Genomic DNA, 8,418 nt, shown 5'->3' on the forward strand with positions numbered 1-8,418 from the left:
GGAGTGGAGTGACAGGACAAGGGGTAACGGTTTTAAATTGGAAGAGGGGAGACTTAGATATTAGGAAGAAATTCTTTCCGTCCCTTCATCCAGGTCATTGATGAATATATTGAAGAGGACTGGACCCAGTCCTGACCCCTGGGGAACTCCACGTTTTACAGACCTCCAACTTGATTCTGTGCCACTAATCACGATCCTCTGAGCTCTGTCTTTCAGCCAGTTTTCAGGCCACCTCACTGTCCATTCATCTAAGCCACACTTCCTAAGCTTATCTGTGAGCATGCTGTGGGAGACCGTGTCAAAAGCCTTGCTGAAGTCAAGGTAGACAACATCCACCACCTTCCCCTCATCTATCCATCCAGTCATGCCATCACAGAAGGCTATCGGGTTAGTCAGATACGACTTCCCTTGGTGAATCCGTGTTGACTACTTCTGATGGCTTTCTTTTCCTCCATATGCTTTGAGATGATGCCCAGAACGAGTCATTCCATCATCTTTCCATCTGTAGTAATGGACCACCAGGTCTCGTGCTTTGAGAGCAGGGGGTCACAAATGATATGCCGTTGCCTTGGAAGGCTCCTCACACCAGGCAGCACCAAAAGACATTGTCAGCTCCACACCTAAAGCATTAGAAAACTGCAACGTTGGGGTTTAAAAACTCAGAAATAAAAACCAAGCTTGTTTCTTCCAGGTCTTTGCGCTGGGATGGAGTTATCTTTTTCCTACAGTCAGGAAGGAGAGATGTTCTCTAGATGAGAACAAGAGCTGGAGCTGCGATGCTGTCCCCTGGTCCCAGGAGGTGAGGGTTGAAGAGCCAAACACCACCACTGGCAAAGCTCCATCTCTCACACACACTTTTTAACTAAATATCTTTTTTAACTGGGCTGGGTGCCCCTACAGTCTGTATCCCCGGCTGAGGGGAAAACGTGAGTGAGATAACTATTGGGTTTGGAAGAGTTGCCTTGCTGAGTCTGCCTGCTTGGTTTGTTGGAAATGCTGATTTTCCTTTTCACCCATGTTTACCATGGGCCACTCACAAATACATTATCATAGAACGGTTAGAGTTGGAAGGGACCTTAAAGGTCATCGAGTTCCAGCCCCCCTGCCCTGGGCAGGGACACCTCCCACCAGACCAGGTTGCTCCAAGCCCCATCCAGCCTGGCCTTGAACCCCTCCAGGGATGGGGCAGCCACAGCTTCTCTGAGCAACCTCTTCCAGTGCCTCACCACCCTGCCTTGGTGGGTGGATGACCCTTTCCATTGGGAAAGCAATCTCCTCCCATCCGGTGGGAGAGACCAGCACCTGGTGGATGGTTCTCACACCTCTTCCCTCTCAGCCTTCACTCAAGAGGGATCAACGCTCCCAACTTCTGTCAAGTCTTCTCTATTTGTGGGGGAGGGTGGAAGAGAGCAATCAACAGACAGGAGACAAGAGTGTGGGAGCAGAAGTTCGAGCAAATTTCTGTCAAATTCACAAAACAGTTATGATTGAAGGAGGGAAGAACGCCTTTTTTATATTCCTTGAGGACACTTTGTTACTAAACTTTCAGCAATTTATTTTTCTGATGTTTCCAGAAGTGAAGGCAAGGTTTTGCAACTTGCTAGGCATAAACAAATTTTTACTTTCCATTTTGCTAGGAAAAAATTAATTTTGCTTGAGGGAAGGTGACTTTTTTTTTTTTTTAATTGCATTTTCGTTCAGAAAGGAGAAAAAAAAAAAAAAAGAGAAAAAAAACCCAAACAAACAAAATCACTCTTCACATAGCGTATTATGTCAGCCTGTGAAGAAGACCTTCCTGAAGTTGGCAGTGGTGGAGCAAGAGCAGTCTTGCTCGCTCTGCCAGCAGCTGCTTCCAGCCCCTTCGCAAAGGAATTCCATTTTCTGTCTTCCCATTTCCCACCCACAAGCCCACTCCACTCAAGCAAAACCCAGGCCTGTGAAGATGCCACTCCTTGTGTCCTATAGAGGCGAAAAGCAGAAGGATGCTCAGAAAGGAAAGAGCCCAAGCCTGGCACCGTATCTCCAGGTACAAAGGCCAAGAGGCTAGAAGACCTCCACACCCAAAGACCAAGGCTCCGCTAAAAGGGTGAGGACATCTTACCCCACAATTAATTTCTGTGTCTTCTCCAGCCTTAATGAGAATGGGTATCAGTCCTATAACTTGAACTCTGCCGACCAGACACGCATATCCCCAACCGCTGGTGGACACACAGAAGCATGAACATGAGTTGGAATCTCGCAACTGCACTCATTAAAATACTTCAACGCTTGATTATTTTATTTAATACATCTTGTTTCTAGCACACGGGCCCATCTTAGGCTGTGCTACCATTTTAGGATCTGCTAGGCACTTCTGCCACTGCCGTAATCTTCTGCGCAGTTTTATCTAGATGACATTGACAATCAACCAAAAGATGACAACACACAACCCAGAGAAAACCAAGGAACATCAGAAGCCCTGAATTTCATCCCGCTGCAGTGAGTTTTACAGCTGTGTGGATGCATTAACTTCTCCAGCATTCCCATCTCTATTCTGATGAAAGACCGTCTTTAGGGCAGGGATGCTTGTGCTAGAGCTCCTCTTCTAGCACCAGCAATGCGTTTATAGGTAAAGACACTGGTCTTGTGCATTGCATATGTTCCCTGAATGTCATTTGAGATCATCAACTCCAACCATACACACACGAACAAAAAAACCCAATGCAACAATCTTGGGCACTAGAGCATGCCCTCAAGGGCCACGTCTACACATCTTTTAAATACCTCCCAGGGATTGTGACTCCACCACCTCCCTGGGCAGGCTCTTCCAGTGCCTGACCACCCTCTCAGCAAAGTCATTCTTCCCAATATCTCATCTAAACCTCCCCTGCCCCAACTTCAGACCATTTCCTCTGCTCCTGGCATTATTCCCTTGGGAGAAGAGGCCAACCCCCACCTCTCTACACCCTCCTCTCAGGGAGTTGTAGAGGGCAATGAGGTCTCCCCTCAGCCTCCTCTTCTCCAAACTAAACATGCCCAGCTCCCTCAGCCTCTCCTCCTATGACTTGCTCTCCAGACCCCTCACCAGCTTGGTGGCTCTCCTCTGGACACGCTCCAGCACCTCAATATCCTTCTTGTAGTCAGGGGCCCAGAACTGAACCCAGCCCTCAAGGTCAGGCCTCACCAGTGCCCAGGACAGAGGCACCATCACTGCCCTGCTCCTCCTGGCCACGATGCTCCTGACACAGGCCAGGATGCTCTTGGCCTTCTTGGGCACCTGGGCACACTGCTGGCTCCTGTTCAGCCAGCTGTCCACCAACACCCCCAGGTCCTTTTCTACTGGGCAGCTCCAGCCACTCTGCCCCCAGCCTGTAGCTCTGCCTGGGGCTGTTGTGACCGAAATGCTGGACCCAGCACTTGGCCTTATTGAACCTCATCCCATTGGCTTTGGCCCATTGATCCAACCTGTCCAGGTCCTCTGTGGAGCTTTCTGACCCTCAAGCAGATCAACACTCCCATCTAGTTTGGTGTCATCTGCAAACTTACTGAGGGTGCACTCATAGTACAGTACAAGATGGTACAGACCACATCTTCCTCTCCTTCCACCCTTGGGCCATGCCACGCACCAGGCATAGCTGGGTCACCAAACTGTTCCCCAAGAAACCCCTGGTGGTTTGGGGTAATCCCACTGCCCGGGTACCCAAAACAGAGGGGAGCAAGTGTTTAACAGGAATGAGATCTGAAAGCACAAATTCATGGGAGGTGGGTTTGGGTTTTGTGGGTTGAGGTTTGTGGTTCAACACAAAAAAGGGCTCTAAAGAAACAGTAAGGACCGTAAGCAAGCAGTCTGGAAGAGTTACCTACTTCATAGCCAAGTGCTACAAATTACATTATCATAATCTATGACTCACTGGAGAAATATGGATAAAAGAGAAAGTTGCTTTTGAAATAAGAGGAGGAAATGTAAGAAATAATTGCGTAAAAACTTCTTTGGCTGTTTAAATTAAACACTTTTGTGCCTGAGGGTTTAAATGAATATATGAAGATCTTTTAGTTTCTGCCAGTAATCACGTATTTCCTGCTATTACTGATAATGACTTTCAAACGGCACGCTTAAGCAGAGCTGTTATTTTATTTGCAGCCTTTTCCGAGGCAGGAGCACACGTGGGAAGCGGTAACACCGGGGGAGGAACACGATGACAGCTTGTCAAAGGAAACATATGTCAGTCTGGTGAGGAGCTAATGAGGGGTAGCACCAGGACCTCAGCATGCCACAAGCCAGCAGCATCTAACATCCATTTCTAGACACATCCCGTCCCATCCTGACGCAGCCTTTGAGCTTGTCACCTCCCTGACAGCTGATAAACCAAGTCTGAGTTAACAGCAAGTTTCTCCCAATTTCTCCAGTGCAAACCCAGCTCTGAATTTGGTAGCACATGGACCTGACCCTGAGCCCAACATTAAATCCACTTAAACCTTTCTGTTTGCTTTCAATAGGCGAGTCATATTTCTAAAAACAGGACTAGGCGGTTAAGTGATACTTTGGCCTGAGGTAACACGAGTATTTCTCACTCTTTCCTCATCATCTTTTGAATTAGCTAAAACTATTTGCCAAACCCAGCCAAAAAAAAAAAAATAAAAAAAAATATCAACAAGTGTTTTATTTAAACAGTATCACTTTTTTTGTGAATAAAAACTCTGTCCAATTTTTTTGTCCATCTCTAGTTCCACACATCCTTCACGTGGATACAAAGACAAGAGGATGGCAGGAGAGGCCAGAAGAACATCTGCTGCATGACAGCACAGTCAGATACTCCTATGAAGAGCCATCAGGGATCCAAGAGGGATGGGCTAAGCACGTATGATTACTGGACTGGAAAATAAGGGAAGGGGAGACACAAGACCTCTTTAGAAAGGAAAGTGGGGTTTTTTTTGTTGTTCTGCCTCCAAGCTGAACCCAAACCAAGGCATGGGCACAAGGGCAAACTAACTCCATCAGTGCTGAGAGGGCAAGGGAGCTAGAAAAAAGGTTACCAGATCATTATTCCATCAGCTATATTCAACAGATTTTCAAAAGGAAATATAGTCTCTTATTTGCCACCGCTGCTACAGAAGCAGCCATCCTCCAGATCGAGCCTGGCAGGATTTATTTCCAAGTGCCAGACAGCAGGGCTCAAAAATTCCCTGGGGTTCAGTGAATCAGGGTTACACAGCACAGAACAAGCAGTGCCTTTTAAAGGTAACTGCTCAAGAAGAGCACACCATCAATCCAATTGCAACAGCTTCAAAGTGAAAAATTACAAAAGGAACAACAAAAAAAAAACTAAAAAAAAAAAAAAAAAAAAAGAAGGTCTTTGGACTGGATCCTGTCCGTTTCACCCCGTTAATATTTCTACAATGTATGTTTTAAAGGAAAAGTGAGCAAAAATCCCACTACTTAGAGCAGTTCTGATGATAAAATGCTATTAGATAGCCCACTAGATAAACCATTAGAAAAATAAAAATAGCAGTTTGCAATCATGCCAGGCTTTCAAATGAGCCTGAAAATACATGTGCAGTTAAAGAAAAAAAAGAAGATATTTCCTTTAGTGTGTAAAAATGTGTTTACTGCCAACAGACTACAAAAGCCCAGCATTACAAAAAAAAAACAAACACACAACACAAAACACTTCAAAATGAGGCATTTTATTTCCCTCCCCCAACAGATGAGGGGAAAACTGCTTTTTTTTAAACGCTCGCTTTTTGCCTAGCTGTAGGTGTTTATACAACTTAATTTTGGAAGTAGGCAGGCAAAAGAAAATTTGTCTTTTCAGGTGATGATTCGTACCAATAATCACCAAAGGGAAGGAGAAGCACCTGAAGGCCAAATACACATAAGTGCACATCCCGTGGGGATGCTAAGGAGGTTTAAGCTCTGCTGATTCCCAAGTAACAACAGACGCCTGAGGGTCAGGTTATGCACCACACGTGAATTATGCTCGGCAACATCACAATTTTAGCCAAATTGCCTCAATTTCTTTGAGCAGCACTGTATAAGCGAGCACTTAGAGAAGGCCTGAATGCTACACAATGTACTCGGTAATTACCATTTTATCTTCTGGAAAGGGGGGAGGGGAAAAAAAACAACCAACAACCCACCCACCACAAATAAAATCCCACCCATTTCCTATAGGGCACTTGGTGAAGGCAGCAGAAATATCTGAGGATGGTGAGAGAGCAGGTGCTGATGTACCAAGAGCGGTGGGGGGAAAAGACTACTACAGATGCTGATGTGAGGCTGCTAAGATTGGATCCGCACTATATGGGAGACAGGCAAACAAGTGAAAAATTGAGTAAGAAGAATTTTTATATTAGTTTTTGCTGTCTAAAAAGACTATAATCATCCATCTGTCCAGAAATGTTAATAAGGATTACCATGGGGGAAAAATTGTAGGCAGAGAAGTGCAGCAAGAACTGTATTTATTAGAATTTCTCCTGGGACAAGTAACCTACATAAGTCCTGAAGAATGGAGAAACACCTTTCCTTTCCCCACCCCTCCTCTCCCTTTGAGGAAACCACATCCAAGACCTGCTGTGGAAAAAAAAAATAATAAAAAAACCCCAAAGGACTAAACAGCTTATAAAGCCTACTCTTTTAATATAATATATTAAGTGATATATTATGACGACTTCTATTTAGATAGAAATAAAAACAATGCAATTATTTGGATGAAAATTGAAGACTCCCCACCTTGTTCTTTTTTCTATCACCCACGGAAAGTTTTTTTGTACAAGGTTGTAAGTGATTTATCCTTTCAACTAGGGGAGAGGAAACTGCCCCTCTAAATAGAGGGGGGCTTTCAGAACGAGGACAAGAAATTGCCAAAAAGCCCCAAACAGCTCAGGGAAGGCAACTTCAAAAAGCACATCAGCTCATCTCCTACAGTCAAATACCACCCCCAACCCAATCATCCTGGCTGCAGGTGGATCCCTGAGGAAGCGGGACACATGAAGCATAATGAACACAGCTGATGTGTTTGTGCCCACCTCTCCCCTGAAAAGCTTCTCAGATATGCCAACCGACTTCAACAAAATATAACAGAGCAGCAGTTTCAATGACGTTAAGCTCCTACGAGGTCCATAAAAACAGAAGTCGAGGAGATGAGGAGGACCCTGCTAAGGTCCCTCCCTGAGAACTTTATGAACTGAACTCTATTTCTCATTAGATCAACTCAGCCTCAAGCTACAGAAGACTAGGTTTCTTTGGATCCACTGCTGGCGAAGTACTTGTACTAAATATATGACTACCTAGTAATGCCTCAGATAATAACCCTACTAGCACACACTGTCACTATGTACATCCCCCCTGCTAGAACCGCACGCAATGTTTACACAAGCTCCACAGAAGACATGCTGCTTCTTATGATCTCAGCACTTGGCTATTAGCATATATTAAACATCGTCTTGTACTCTAGCTGACAGCAGGTCCTCCTCTTCTTAACCCTAGTCGCTGAGAGAGTTTGCAATACCTATCTGGTACACACCATACAAGGATAACAACCAGCTTTATAGTAAGTAGAAGTTTTTGGCAACGAAGATGACACCCATACGGATATCTGAAGGTAAGAAAGCCACATGTGAGACCAAGGAGCTGGAAGCAACTTTCATTCCTACCTGGTTCAGTGCAATTTCTGACGTAGGGCTGTCCCCCACCCCCTGGGACATCAGTCGTGTTCTCCTCATTTGCTTGCAGGAGCTGTCTCCCACTCCATTTGTCATTACTTTCCACGGAATAGCTCAGGGCATCATAACCTAAGGGAAAAAAGCAGTAGATACATGAGACTGCACAGGAAAGGCAACTCCTGCTTCTGTTCCTGAATGCCTGAAGCAGCCAAAACATTTGCATTTCAAACCCAGTGTCCCTTGGGTTAGAAACAGGGATGTTTCTAATCCCACTGGGAAGGTACACTGCCATTAGTTCCACATCCCAGTTAGTCCCAAAACCATCAGGAGGCAGGTTCATTCCTCTAGAACTTCAAAGCTTCATACTTGAAGAGCATCTATGCTTTCATCAGAAGTTCTAAACTTCAGTCAGTTTAAAACCAGAGTACCAGCCACCGTTTTGATTTGAAAACTGATCACAAACAATCAAACAAAAAAAACCCCCACAAAAACCACCCAAAACCTCAACTTATTAGTTCTGTAGGCATTTCACTGCTGTTAAGTACCAGCAAAACTCTGCTGCTAAATGAGGCCTCAGAAATACAGCGTTTGAAACACAAGTTATGTAGGTTTCTTTGTGAATACCCCACAAACCACCACGCACGACAACAAAAACCACCCAAAACCTCAACTTATTAGTTCTGTAGGCATTTCACTGCTGTTAAGCAAAACTCTGCTGCTAAATGAGGCCTCAGAAATACAGCGTTTGAAACACAAGTTATGCAGGTTTCTTTGTGA

The 8,418-nt window shown here is 45.0% G+C and overlaps 1 protein-coding gene across 1 annotated transcript in view; it reads right to left on the reverse strand.

The window, feature by feature from the left end:
- SLC24A3 (solute carrier family 24 (sodium/potassium/calcium exchanger), member 3) overlaps nt 1-7,774 on the reverse strand; it is a 163,898-nt gene extending 156,124 nt beyond the window's left edge. The window contains exon 1 of the mRNA XM_014962393.1: nt 7,633-7,774. The gene's annotated coding sequence lies outside the window, so the exon portion shown is untranslated. The remainder of the gene's footprint in view (nt 1-7,632) is intronic.
- Between the last annotated feature and the right edge of the window lie 644 nt (nt 7,775-8,418).

Source organism: Calidris pugnax, unplaced genomic scaffold (genome assembly GCF_001431845.1).
Source record: "Calidris pugnax isolate Ruff unplaced genomic scaffold, ASM143184v1 scaffold147, whole genome shotgun sequence".
Taxonomy (NCBI): Eukaryota; Metazoa; Chordata; class Aves; order Charadriiformes; family Scolopacidae; genus Calidris; species Calidris pugnax.